The sequence below is a fragment of the Lathamus discolor genome, chromosome 1, assembly GCF_037157495.1.
Source record: "Lathamus discolor isolate bLatDis1 chromosome 1, bLatDis1.hap1, whole genome shotgun sequence".
NCBI classification, from domain to species: Eukaryota; Metazoa; Chordata; class Aves; order Psittaciformes; family Psittacidae; genus Lathamus; species Lathamus discolor.
The window spans coordinates 1,877,608-1,891,604 of NC_088884.1; the positions used below are offsets into that span (position 1 = coordinate 1,877,608).

At 37.6% G+C, this 13,997-nt stretch overlaps 1 long non-coding RNA gene across 1 annotated transcript; it reads left to right on the forward strand.

The window, feature by feature from the left end:
- Window positions 1–4,058: 4,058 nt before the first annotated feature.
- Window positions 4,059–13,474, forward strand: LOC136006758 (uncharacterized). The gene is made up of 3 exons (XR_010609252.1): window positions 4,059–4,222; window positions 5,162–5,322; window positions 11,768–13,474. It is a non-coding gene; the product is annotated as an uncharacterized LOC136006758 (long non-coding RNA).
- The last annotated feature ends 523 nt before the right edge of the window (window positions 13,475–13,997 follow it).

Genomic DNA, 13,997 nt, shown 5'->3' on the forward strand with positions numbered 1-13,997 from the left:
AACTTCAAATGGAGATTGTATGTGCTGTTGTGAGACAAAGAGTATAAAAATATTTGGTTTGCTAGTCAACATTTAAAAACAGAACTTTATGCATCTTGCAGTCCTTCAGTATGGATTTTTTTTTAACCACTGAGAAATGCATGTTTGAATGCAAGTGAATTTTGCTTTGCTGGAAAATTGGGTTTCCCTACTGTAACTGCCAAAAAATTACGGCAATTTTGGATGATGAAAACTCCTCTACTTCCGCTTAACTCCCTACCTCCTATTTTTAAGAACCACAAAGTGAGAGGCACGGCAAGTTGTGGAAAGGGCTCAGCTGGTCAAAATCTTTCCTTTCATGTTAAAATCCATTTAGTCGTGAGGGGCATAATGTAACAAAAAAAGAAAGTGTGTATAAGTATGTAGAACCCTAGCAATTTAGTCTTCAGCAGGTCATGTTGCTGCACAGGCTTCCCAGCTAGTTCACACTGTTATTGAACAAAAGCAAAAAGTACAGTTACCATAGCAACGGCCACAACGCATGGTGCTGGTATTTCCTTCTCAGATTTTAAAGCCCCACACATTTTTAAGGAAACATGCCTTGAAGCACTTCAGTTGCACTTGCAGGACTTTGTGGTTCTTATTAACATGTACTAGTTTTAATGTGTTCATCAAGCAGCTACTCCTGCTGAGTGATTTTAGAGAAGGCCAAGAGAGCAGCTGCAAGAGTACTGATAGTTTGTACGTAGATACTATATATATTCATTGTCAGTTGTTGCTGGAAAGATGTATTTTCGTGTCTTCCTATGTTTACAAACAGAAAGGAAAATGAGAAGCTGTATAAAATATCTGACATTTCCCAAATCAAATAAACACCATCTCTCGCTGTTCTCCTCCAGGCTCATGACTCTGGCACATGTAACACCAGTAACACAGGTAAAGTCCTGGACCCCCCTGAATGAATCATTTCCATGTCTGTCTTTCCTGCCTTCCCATTAACTATCTCAGAGTGGGACAGTATTTTATATGAGTTATCATATTACTTTAAAACATTAATTGGAGGTAGGATCTTGGAGCATTAATCTTATATTATGGAACAAACAATACTTACAACCCAGCTATTGCAGAGGACAAGAACATAAAAACTGTCTGTTATCTTTAAAAAGAACCTTCTAATCCTTGCTTCTGGAAGAAATTCGAGGGAGATAACCCAAAATGACTTGGTATGCAGGAATTGCACAGGTATGCAGGAATTACAGCTGGCAAAAAAGGGTATTATGAAGCAAAGTTTTACTGGCGGCACAGTCTTCTGGAAGAAATGTAAATGTAATTTTTAGGAGAGTTCAGACTTCAGACATCTGCTTGCAGAGCAGGTCTAGTATACACTGAAATTTTACTCAATTTCAATTACTCTACATAAGCACATTCCTTCTTTTACTACTTGATGAGTCTTTGTGTTTGTTACATCAAAACCTCTGAGAAAAAAGCCAATGTTGACATACACTTCTAAATAGGGAATATTAGGTTAGAAAATATACTAGTTTTGATTAGTTAACTTTTGTGTCTCAGAAGCAACCCACAGAGTCCGCAGGTTGAAATCTGCTGCTCTGAACAGCTAAACAGCTTTGTATAGTCTGTATAATAATAACTGCATTTTACCTCTGCACCTGATACAGATGTAGCCATATGCTGGCATCACATAAGCTGATATATATACTATTATTTCATTTTGATGATAAACCACTATAGAAGACTTATACAGAGACAGAGCAGCAAATCTCTGAGAAAGCATTTGAGTAAGGTAGAGATCATTGACAGTGAGTAATGGTTTCATATAACACCAAATGTCAAAAGAATAATTTACAGATAATATTAGGAAGGGTAAATGAGGAGACAATGGTTCAAAGTGAAAATAAGCTCAGGGTGCAGTGATCCAAAAATTGTGTTTGAAGGCTATATAATGCAAATACAAAGCTGGCAGTGCTGCGTCCCTTTGAAACAGGAGGAAGTGTGCAGTCTAATTGTTAAGTATGGCTGCATTTGCTGAACAAAGAATGTTATCAGCAAGACAAGAAGAAAGTTAAGTAGCAAGTACTAGTTTATACTGTGGGTAGTCACCTTCATACAAATGGGCAAAAAGTATGGATTTGTACGTTTCCATTTAAATTATTAGGGTTTATCTTGTAAAGGGCCATATCATTTTTCCTGTCTTTACATATGAAGCTGAATACACTGGTTTGGTTGTTCTGCTTACAGTACTGATACAGATTTCCTTTTGCTTATGAATCATAGAGTCATAGAATGGTTTGGTTTGGAAAGGACCTTAAGATCATCTGCTTCCAACAACCCCCTGCCATGGGCAGGGACAACTCACACTAGAATAAGTAGCCCAAAAGTCTGTCTTACCTGGCTTCGAGCACTGCCAGGGATGGAGCATTTACTACTTCTTTGGATAGAGGTGTCTTCTTAATTACATTCGTCTGTACATCTCTGGACTACGTGACAGATTTATTTGAGTCACTCATTTAACAGATACTTGAAAGCAACAGAAAGATACTGTGAAATTGCTGATGAGATTTAGTACCAAAAGTATTCAGGCAGACCCAATCAGGGTAGAACAGGCAGGGGGAGATAAATTTTGGATCAAAGGACTGTTGGTGGAAAACAGAAGTACTTTCTTTCTGTTTTCACTGGGATGTAGGACCAGATCACTGAGCCCAGTAACCTGCCAGTTCTGCCCTATATATTATACAATCTCATCCATAAACGTAATGACATCTGTCTTAAAAGTAATGAATGTAGTCCTCCTCTTTTCACATTGGACAGATGTCGCAGAACTTCATGACTCTGATGTTAGCATCTTTCTTTCAGATTCCTGCCTAAAGATATTCCAGACTAATGCAAGAATATGACACTGTTCTGTAGCCTTTCTCCTTCTCCATAATATTGCGAACAGTAACATTAACTAATTTTGGTTTTTTTTTTTTTTATTGGAACACTTAGTGTTGCAGTGTAGATATTATTTTTCATTACCCTTCTTACCTTGTCATGTGAATGTTTGAGCCTGGTTTCAATGTTATGAACACAGTGAACACAGATATGTTTATAATAAAAGCAAACTTCAAGAAGGGATTAACGGTAGACTTCATATAACATAAGCATGTTCTGTTAAGATTAGCTCAGGAGGTTTAGTTGATTACAAGGTGAGATCAACACAAAACCTCACATTTTGGCATAGGCTGAGAGAATAACCTTATTTTAAGTGGTCATACAGAGCACACCTGCTTGCCAAATTGTTACCATTTACTGTTCCTTCCATGGTACATGTACAATAAAGCGTTAGACCCTTCTTGCTTTAGTTTCCTTGATTGTGCAGCCATTAAACCAGCTAACACAGTTGTTATCCCTTTAATGCACTGCTTCTGCCCCAGCATACATACTATGTGTTATTAAATCCATAATTCATATTTCTAAGTTTCTTTTCTCACATCAGGAGTTGTAAGCAGGCATAGTAATGATACACATCAGGAGTTATAAGCAAGGGCAGTAATGATATAAGGATGTTGCAACAAACAAAGTGTTGTGCTAGTGCAATGCTGCTCCCCGTGAGCCTCCATACATCTCCCCTGGTTGTGTGTTGAAGAATCACAGGCTGAAAATGCTTCCAGCTACACCAATGGTTTGGGAATTTAGATCTTTAAAATCAAAGGTTCTGTTTGTGTGTTTTCAAGTTCTCGCTGGCCATTGTACATTGCACAAAGATATCAAGGAAGCTGTTAGGCAGGGAAGAATTTGTTGCTGACTATTTTCTTCTGCTACTATTGTAGCAGGTTATAAAGATAAAATGGGTTTAATTTTATGGAGATGGTGCAAAAAAGGCTTGCATATTTAACCTCAAAATCTTTGTTGTAGAAGTGGATGATCACAAGTATTTATTTACTCTTTTTTCTGCTACTGAAAAATTACTTCCATGAAAAGAGGGAGGAAACGTGGAGATATGTGCATTACTATGTAGGTCAACTATTAATTGGTTTCAAAGGGCTTTATTCTTTAAAATAAATCATCCTTTAATACTTACAGAAGACATTTTTCCCATTTGCAGTATAAATTGGGACACATGCAGTTTTCTTTGTTGTTCTCCAAACCATGATGATTAAGCAAGCCCATTAACTCAACGAGCAATATAGTGAGGCCTCTTGCAAAATACTTCAGAAGAAAAGCAAAAAAATCTCCATAACCGCAGGTGAGCAATAAAATAGCTATAAGGCAAAGTATTGTTTGCAGTATGCCCTTAATCAGTGGCTCCTCTTTTTATATCTCAGTGTGAAATCGCCATATCAGTGAAGTCAGTTTTGTAAGAAATAATCAGGGAAACTTTATAAAACCTAAAAGCCACTACCAATTAGATTCCATCTATACCAAATATCCATTAGATGTTCACAAATGAACCACTCTAATTTCAAAATACTTTGTCTTTCTGTCAAAACTCTGGCTTGAGTGAAAAGCGCTTTGTGCTATTAAAAAGGACCTCCATTTACTTAAAACGAAAAAAGTTGCCTTAAGCAAGGTTGTTTTCTTTTTAGATAAATCTTCTAGGGTAAGATTAGATGGCTAAGGGAATTAATAATTGCTTATGGTAGAAGCTGTCTTCTACAGATGGCTGGTTTGAATTCAGATTAGCCATGACCAAACAGTGTTATCCTCATTTCAAAATAAAGTACAGTCATAACTCAAAATGATGCTGCTTGCATCTGTGTTATTACACAGTACTTGCATCGTTATGGTACCATGCTGTACTTCTCATGCCATTGTAAAAGAAATTTGTTCCCTTAGCCTGATGTCCATTATAAGTTTCATAATTTTCCCCTTTATTTCATATAATATTTTCATTTTCAGAGAGCATCAGGATTGTAAGAGGGACTAGATGACTCACGGAGCTGATTCTGCTGTAAATGCTCTTAAATGGGTTAAATTCATAATGAATGGAAAACAGATATCACTACCTGTTGACCCGATTTTCTCTTACCTACACCTGACCACTAGCAACGCCTCTTAAGCATGATGAAAGTGCATGATGTGGCAGAAGACGCCGGGCTGCCTGAGGCTCTTCTGTTAAATTCATGAGACAGATCACAAATGACATTATTTCATTGCTCTCACCACCACTGTTTGTCTCCACCAGTGCTCAGTATTGCCTGCCAGTTCCTCCAGAAGAAATCTGGAAAAGGTTGAGAGGCGACTTCCAAGGCAATAAATTAACATCCCTAGTCCTGTAACTGGAACGAAAACCAGACAGGCTCTACTCAGGCTGATTATTGCTACTCCAACACAACAGGAACCAAGGTGAGAAAAATAAATCCCTATTTGTGACTTCTAGGCATCCTTTTCCTACTTATGTATTTGTTGATTAACAATACTGGTTTTGTCCAACAGTGCCGAATAGCCACCCCTGTATCTATGTCACGGTTATTTTTTTTATTTTAATAAATATACCTATTTATTTTTTAAATGTTTGAGAAACTTTTTAATCACCAAGAAACTCCATATACAGCTTTTACATTTTTTAACTCTTTATAAATTGCCGAACTGAGCATCTATTACAGTATTACAGCAACACAACACTACAGGTGAGATTAAGAACCCTGGTTAGATTTTTATTCTCTTCAAGTTGCAGCAGTACTTGCTCACAGTTGTTACAAGCAGTCATATATGTAAAAGCCACTTGGTGCTGGTAGTTATAAAGAAAAGATCAATAGAGCAAGCAGAGTTGTCTTGGCCAGTGCAGCATATCAGAGTGTGAAGTGTAATTTGGCCTTGTAGAACAACATGCGAACTCGGCCTCTTGGAAAAATACCTTCCCAGGAGAACATGAGAAATTACATTTATATCCCCTTCTATGGGAAAGAAAGAGGGCTCCTTGTATGCTGGATTCCATTATCAAGAGGTGTCCAAGATCTTGAAAATACCTACAACAGAAAGATCTGGCCATGGAACAATTACAAAGGGAAAGTGGGGAAATAGCTGAGACATTCGCTTGTTATCATAGAATCATAGAATGTCATGAACATTTCCGTTCCGTTTGTTTCACAAGCTCCACTTAACCGAGGCAATCCATGGAAAGCAGCTGAGCTGAATGCAAGCAATGACCAAGTTGACCCATAAATGCTCAAGCAGAGTTGCTCACTCAGCATTCAAGTACTGTTTTGTGTCTATATATGGATTGTAAATGTCATGGGGGGGGGGGGGGGGGATGACTAGATAATTAACAACACCGCGTTATACACCATTAAGCCACCAGTCTAGTCAATGGTATCTGTACTTAGAAGAGTATTATAATTTCCTGTTACCTCTATGAATGTTTTCTTTTCTCTCTGTAACTTAGTTTTCCACCCTTACCCCCCCCCCACTAACTAAGACCAGATAATGAATTTTTAAAGCAAACACTTCAACACCAATTTTTTTTAGCAGAGTGATTTAAACCATTTTAGTTGCCTCATTACCAGCATCACTCAAAAAACTTACCTTTCACACATTACTGTGTGAAATATTACTCCAGTGAAGTCAACAAAATGACTCTGAACTGCAGGGTGCTGAAATTCCCACATCCTCTGCCTTGACTTCTATGGAGCCAGGATTTCCCCCCTGTTGCGTTTATTGCTGAGCAGAATGGAGTTAGAGCTTACGAGCAAATTGCCACTGTGTAGATGTTTCTGTAACAAAACTCCAACAATTTCCTATTAAAAGTGAGAGTAACTAACGGTTAAGACAGAAGTTGTAGCTTATTTATAAATACAAACTAGTGACACTTACTCTAATCCAAGGGCACTTTTTGGGGGGAAGGTGGTTTAACTTAAGATGGTTCAAAAGCATTTATCTGATTATGCTGGAACTATTCCATTTATACTTAACTATGTGTCTTTGTAGTGATATAAAGTTGTGAAAAGAACATTATGTGTACAGGCTGGATAGATGTCCACTAAAAGCTGAACTAAGAAACCTAAATAAGAAACATACGATTCTGAACTGGCTATTTGGGCATAATTCCCTTGAGAATTACTTCAGTCCATTAACAACCAGGTAGCAAGTCAAACTTTCTCCAAATCTCAGTAACAGGAAAGACAAACTCTTATTACAGCATAATATAATTTTAGCACCAAAAATGATTCGGACAAGTATAATCCTTTAACTGATTGCTAGCATTTTAGTAACTGTCATCATTTATGTAACTAAAAGACAAAAAGAACACCATAGTGTGGGTAGTACACTTGTGATAGGAAGCTTGTAAGATTCACTGTCCTCTGTATTTAAATTGAAATTCCTTTAGGAAATGCAGGGCAGGGGCTGTCTCATACCACCTACGTGCAATGCATGGGAAATTTGAACATGCACAAGCTGGACCACAAAGAGCTACTAGTGTGCAGTCAACCAAAATAATAACTTCCTAGGAAATGCTTTTCCATGGCATCTTAAAACATTTTTAGCTGTCATCTCTCTGTGGAGAAAAGCCTGGCTTAACCACTTAGTCTTCCCTGCATTTAGTACTAGGTACTACAGTGCAGGTACTTGCGCTAGGTAGCAAACCTTTGTAATGCTGGGTCTTTTACACCTGGAAGCCAATACTGCCATAAATGACAAGTCACAGAACCCCAGATGGCTCTTTCGCTACATGCATAGCGTACATAAATATGCAAGAATGAGCCACTATCCCTAAGTCTTGTATCTCCTAGATATAAAAATCTACAGTGTAGTTTCTAGAATATAACTGCAGGCAGGATGGAAATTGTATCGTGAGAATATCTAGGGAAGCCTATGTAAAACAAAGAGCAATTGCTGTGTTAGAAAGCCCTCAGGTTAGAATCCAGCACAAGAGCTTTATAGGTTTCAGAAATAAAATACCTTAAATGGTGCTAAAAGATATTAACTAAATGTTGGTTTTGCATAGGAAACAGTCATTATTTCTTAAGCATCAGATTAAGAAACTTTTTAAGTAAGTGATAATCAGAGGTCCCTTACTGCTTTATGTCCCAAACAGGCTGGTTTTCTCAACCAGCTTGGTCTGGCTTACAAAGGAAACACAAAAAGCTTCCAGATGGAGTAAGTTTATAATCAACGAAAACACCTCCAGAGAGAAAGATTATTTGCTCTTTTTCAGTGTGAATTTTGTTTAATATTTAACTTCGAAGTAAAGATAATGCCAGGGGAGTAATAGCAATTGAGGCCTAAGATGGGCTGTGAGAAGGAACTACTTCTGCCCATTACCTCACTTGTAACTGTCTTTCTGTGCCTCTATTCTTCACGCTTTGGCTACATGATCTGCTTGAATCCTAAGCTTTGGGGACATGGTGGGTTTGGTACTATCGGTAGCATTTATCTAGCATAATGGGAACCTGTAAAGCCTTTCAGTGCTTTTTGCAGCATTGATTATAAAGATATATTTCCTTATCTGTACTAAGGTTCATTTGTACCTGTTTTTATGGCATCCACTCAAATGACTAATACTAACTTCCTTTCAGGACTTCAGCACATCTGTTGCAGCAGCGATAAAGCCAAAAAGCTAATGCTTTTTAGGCATTCCTAGAACACCTCCAAAACACTATCAAATGAATATCCCTTCCAACAAACAGTGTGTCAGAGAAGGGCTGGGAAATTACTCACTTATGAGGCACTGTAGATCAATTAATAATTTTTAAAAGTAAACTAGAGGATAACAACTTGAAATAATCTATGAAAATTCTTTTCTCCTTTGTCACAACCATGTTGTAGCTCTGTACACGTTAAGACTCTGGGTTTGGAAGCTTGTAGACCTTGAGAGACCTCCCAGTCTCCAGCTAACAGCTACCTGTGGTATTTTTGACTTCAGGAAGAGGAACAATGTGGGACAGTCCTTCCTTCCTCCCTCCATCTTTTATTAATCAGATCGTAGAATCATAGAACAGCTAGGGTTGGGAAAGACCTTAAGATCATCTAGCTCCAGCCCCCCATGAATTATTAGTACCTAAAGTATCTTTAAGTACAATAACTTAAGTTTTACCAGAAGCACTTAAAGACATCAGATATGGTGTGTGTTTTAAACACGATGCTGGAAGTAAGGTGAAGAAGATCTTAAGTGCTTACCTCACGGTCAGAGTCTCTTGCTTTGTAGTTTTCAATGATTTGCTTAATAAGCTTATGTTATACAGTATAGAGTTGTACCTGAATCTGATTATACATGTCCTAGAGGGGAAACTCCCAGAACATGACCAATATATTCAGGGATTTAAAGTGTGTTTTATACAATTTACAAGCTGTGTTTAATACAAGCCATCATTGCACTTACATTCTTTTTAGAACTTACTGAAGGTTCAACGGGTTATACGAACACTGATAATTAACTGGGGTTTTCAAAGAGGTCCAAAAGTGAGACACTCATCTCTATTGTCTAGGTAAATCCTCAAGACCTCTTTGAAAAATCCTATCCTTGACTACCTCAAGCACAGCTCTGGTCCCAAATGTGGAAAATACTTCCTTACTTGCACAGTTCCTCTCTGCAAGCTTTAGTATGAAAGATTCCAGTTGATCAAAGTCTTTATGTTATAAATTATATTTTCAAAGGATGACTTGATCCCAAACCATAAGGACAAGTAAGCCCAAGTAATGCTTTGTTAAGAACCTCTTCATAGCATCAGACACTACAGGGTCCACTGGCAAACACTGAACTGTCAAGATGAAAATGAGAAATTGTTTTTAATAGTAAAGATAATTAACACTTAAAATAATTTAATGTCACTTGCTAGAGAGTCTCCATGATTGACAATACCACATATATTTATCCACAATTTATAGAATCATAGAATAGTTCAGGTTGGAAACGACCTCAAGATCATCCAGTTCCAACCCCCCTGCCATGGGCAGGGACACCTCACACTAAACCATCCCACACAAGGCTTCATCCAACCTGGCCTTGAACACTGCCAAGGATGGAGCACTCACAGCCTCCCTGGGCAACCCATTCCAGTGTCTCACCACCCTCACAGCAAATAATTACCTCCTTATATCCAATCTAAACTTCCCCTGTTTCAGTTTTCACCCGTTACCCCTTGTCCTGTCACTACAGTCCCTGACGAAGAGACCCTCCCCAGCATCCCTATAGGCCCCCTTCAGATACTGGAAGGCTGCTCTGAGGTATCTGGGATTGCTCTGACCCAGGTGTAGGACCTTGCACTTGTCGTGGTTGAACTTCATAAGGTTGGCATCAGCCCACCTCACAAGCGTGTCAAGGTCCCTCTGGATGGCATCCCTTCCCTCCAGCATATCAACCGAACCACACAGCTTGGTGTCATTGGCAAACTTGCCGATGTTACATTTCCACCAAGAACAGGTTCTTCAAACTGTGTGTATCTGTTACAAGCAGAGTGGATGGTGATATCAACCATTTTTAAGTTTATGACTTCTCAACCTTTTTGTCTATGCTAAACTTAATCTGTTTACATTTTTACTACCTTAATATATTTACTTTTGTCCTTTATTCTTTTTCTCCTCTGACATGTATACAACCAGCAACATGTTTGGAAGTTTGAGGTGACGTTCTTTTTTTGTAACTGATTCTGATAATCAAAACAGTGTTCCCAAAATTAGAACTTTCATTTGGGGAATCTTTGATTTATGATCTGAAACAATAAGCTCTTGCTTAAAAACAGAACATGGGTATTTCACACAGCGTTGCATTTTGCTCTCATTTCAATTAGTTCACTTTTGATATCTGATGGAGAATTTCCAGGTCAAAACATCCATCCAAAAGTAAAGGTACTGGGTATCCCTGGCCTACACAATACAACTGCATCAGGACATGATCATCCCAGGCACCATCTTAAGACAGTGGGAAAAGACATTCTCTAGCAGAAACTTTCAAGAAAACTTATCCAATTCCTCGAACCAGGCCAATACCAGCTTTTCTATATTTACCCTCTTTCTGCCTTTATTTTCTTGCCTAACTGGCACAAGATTTTCCCATTCTAACGCTTTCCTGCAATGTACCCAATGCTTTTATTAACTTGGCTCCTAGTGAAAAATGTAACTGATTATCTTAAGAACTTTAAAGTGAAATTTTAAAAGAAAGAACTTTAATCAAAAAAAAAAAAAAAAAAGACAAGTATGAGAGTGCGCTGTAAGTCTAAATACTGGGAACTTTTTTATGGAAAGTTTTTATGTCCCATATTCTGCTACAGCTTACACCCATGACTGAACATATGATGGTAAGCCATGGAAATTAAAAGCTGTATGTAGACAGTAAGTGGCAACACTGTCCTGCACTTAATGGTCTTTGCAGGAACACTATAGGACTTTTTCATCATCTTTAAAACATTTCTGTTTCTGTCTCTCAGGACTGGCCTTTCCAGAGACAGGAAAAAATAACATAAAATACCCACATGGCATTTGAGGCTTTCCATATCAAATGAACAAATATAAACTTGAACCTGGGTTTTCCATAGGTGTGCTGGCTCCCTTACTCAGAGGATGGGTGATCCCAAATGCTCAGCATCTAATGGGGTTTTTTTTTGTTGTATCTCTGGTCACCTGGGGAGAATTAAGCAGCCCTGTGAATGTTATGCTGTTTACTACAAAGTGTTGTAAAGACAGGAAGGGTTTTGAAGAATTTCCTAAAGTTTTCTTCAACTTCAGATGAGTTAATCTGAAAATGCACTCCACAGCAAGTGTCTTACACATCATTTTTTGCCTTTTCTACCTTTACTGGCTCAGAGATCTAATACAACTTACTTGGTTTGTTTCTATTCTCTGTCCAAACTTCCAGGACTCATTCACCTGTGACTGAAGGGGACAGCAATTCCTGTGGATGAAGTGAATCACTTGCTTCCAAGCCTGCTTGCTAACATCTGTATGCTCAGTACCAGTGGGTAGATGGCTATATAATTTCTTTCTGCATAGCAAAAAATGTTACCCACTTTATTTCCATTGATCCTGTCTTCTGGTTAAGAGCAGAAAAGACTTTGTGACTAATACAATGGTTATGTGTCAGCAACTTTCCCTTGTTGCCTGTTCCAAACCTGGAACCTTCAGGTTTACATGTACCACATCCAGCTTAATTTGTTATTGTGTATAATCATTAATTCAACAAATATGTGCAACAATAACAGAGTAGCACGATAACACAGTAATAGTGACCTGCTATGCTTATATTTTCAGCCCTAATTTCCCCTGAAAGATTCTGGGTAGCCTAACCCATATGCAATCCTGTATTAAATTGTCTTGATAGGCCTCACAACAGAAATTACTGGAAGTACTGCAGGTCCAACTCTGCTCTCCCATAACATCCATGTTCCAAAAATCAGAAATTGGCTCAGACTGAATATGTGACTTTTGCTGCAAAATAATAAGCTCTCCTTACATTACTGCCACTATACACACATTTTACAGTCTGAAGGAGCAATTTTTGTCAAAGAGAAACATAAATAAGTTCTTATTTTGGCAGTTTTATTCCAAATTATGTTGCAAGATAGCAGATGAGCAATTTTATTCATTGACAAATGGGTTCGATCGGACTAGTGCAATGGTTCATTAACCTCATGATAAGTTTGGGCTATCTCAGAAGTGTTCTTGCTGTGAATTTAGATTTGATGATGGCTCGCACATCAAGGAAACAAATTGCCTCATGTTTTAAAAGAAAAAAAAAGGGGGTTTAAAGAAGTTAATTGATGTCTTTTAAATCCTGTAACTAATAAAGCATTTTTTCTTCTATATATTGCTTTTTAATTCTTATGAGATGCATTAGACAGACAGATTGCCAAAAGCACAGATTACTTTAGTTCTGTTGTTACCAATTAGAGAGAGTCAAAGAACTCTGATTACAATTATCAGATTTTAATGAGCAATTGTCTGTCAAGATTTTTCCACAACTCTAAGGGTTCATGCACAATTTGTATGCAGCATACAGGTACCAATGCAGAGTGAATTTTCCTTTAGATAATCAAGTACCCGATTTTTAACTATTAGTGTTCACTGGGCATTTTGAATAATTATTTTTTGATCTCTTGGAATAGCTACTACTTCTCTTGTTTAATCTAATAAAATATGGATTAACAAGAGATTAAAACCACAATGTCAGGAAAAGCAAAAATTACATTTACAAATCTGCTGATATGAGCTTACATTGATTCTGTGTGCTAAATGAAACTGGGCTGATCTATACTAGCCAAAGATTACCATGTCTATCTCATATTATTTTGTCAGTCTGCTTCATCTTTAAAGGTAACTTAGTAGAGATTCTAGGTTTAAGACCTTAAAGTTCATGTCACAATAGAGGTCTTAAATATTATATTTATTTTTTCCTTATAGGAAAAAAATCAATCTTTTCCTTATAGGAAAAATAAGGTGGGAAACAAGGAGATGCTAGCTTTAATGTTTCTGGATTACTTTATGAATAAATGCCCACTTCAAACTCCAGATGATTCAACATGGATCTCTTTCATACTGATGGCCTTGTGCTACCTACTTTATCAGATACTGGTTTTCGAAAGTATCTCTCCTTGAGACACTCTAAATTTTGGATGTTAATCAAGAAATTAATTATGATTGTGTACTGAACAGGCTGTAGTTTAAAACCCATGCTTTATTTGATGAAAAAAATTTAAGATACACAGAGAATGAGTTTAGAAGCCCTCTGTGACAGTGAAAGTCACATATGAAGAAGGATGAGTACAGAAGGGATAATATTTTCACTGCTTTTCCTCGATAATTGATGCAAATACTGTGAATCTCCATTTGGTAGCATCCTAATTCTGTCTGGTTTCTGTACAAGAAATTCAAGCTTCTAGGATTGCCAAGTGAATTAGGGAGCTAATCACTGTTCAGCATGAGTGCTCTAAATCTTTTCCTCAAGCACATAACTCACTTAGACCCTTAAGAAAAGGAGAAATATGCTCAGTATGTGTGTTTGAATTTCTGTATTTTTCTATCTGCCTCCCTCTCCCCCATCACAGCTGCATTTTAATTGTCTGACCCATTTCAGCCAATTTTTACAGATG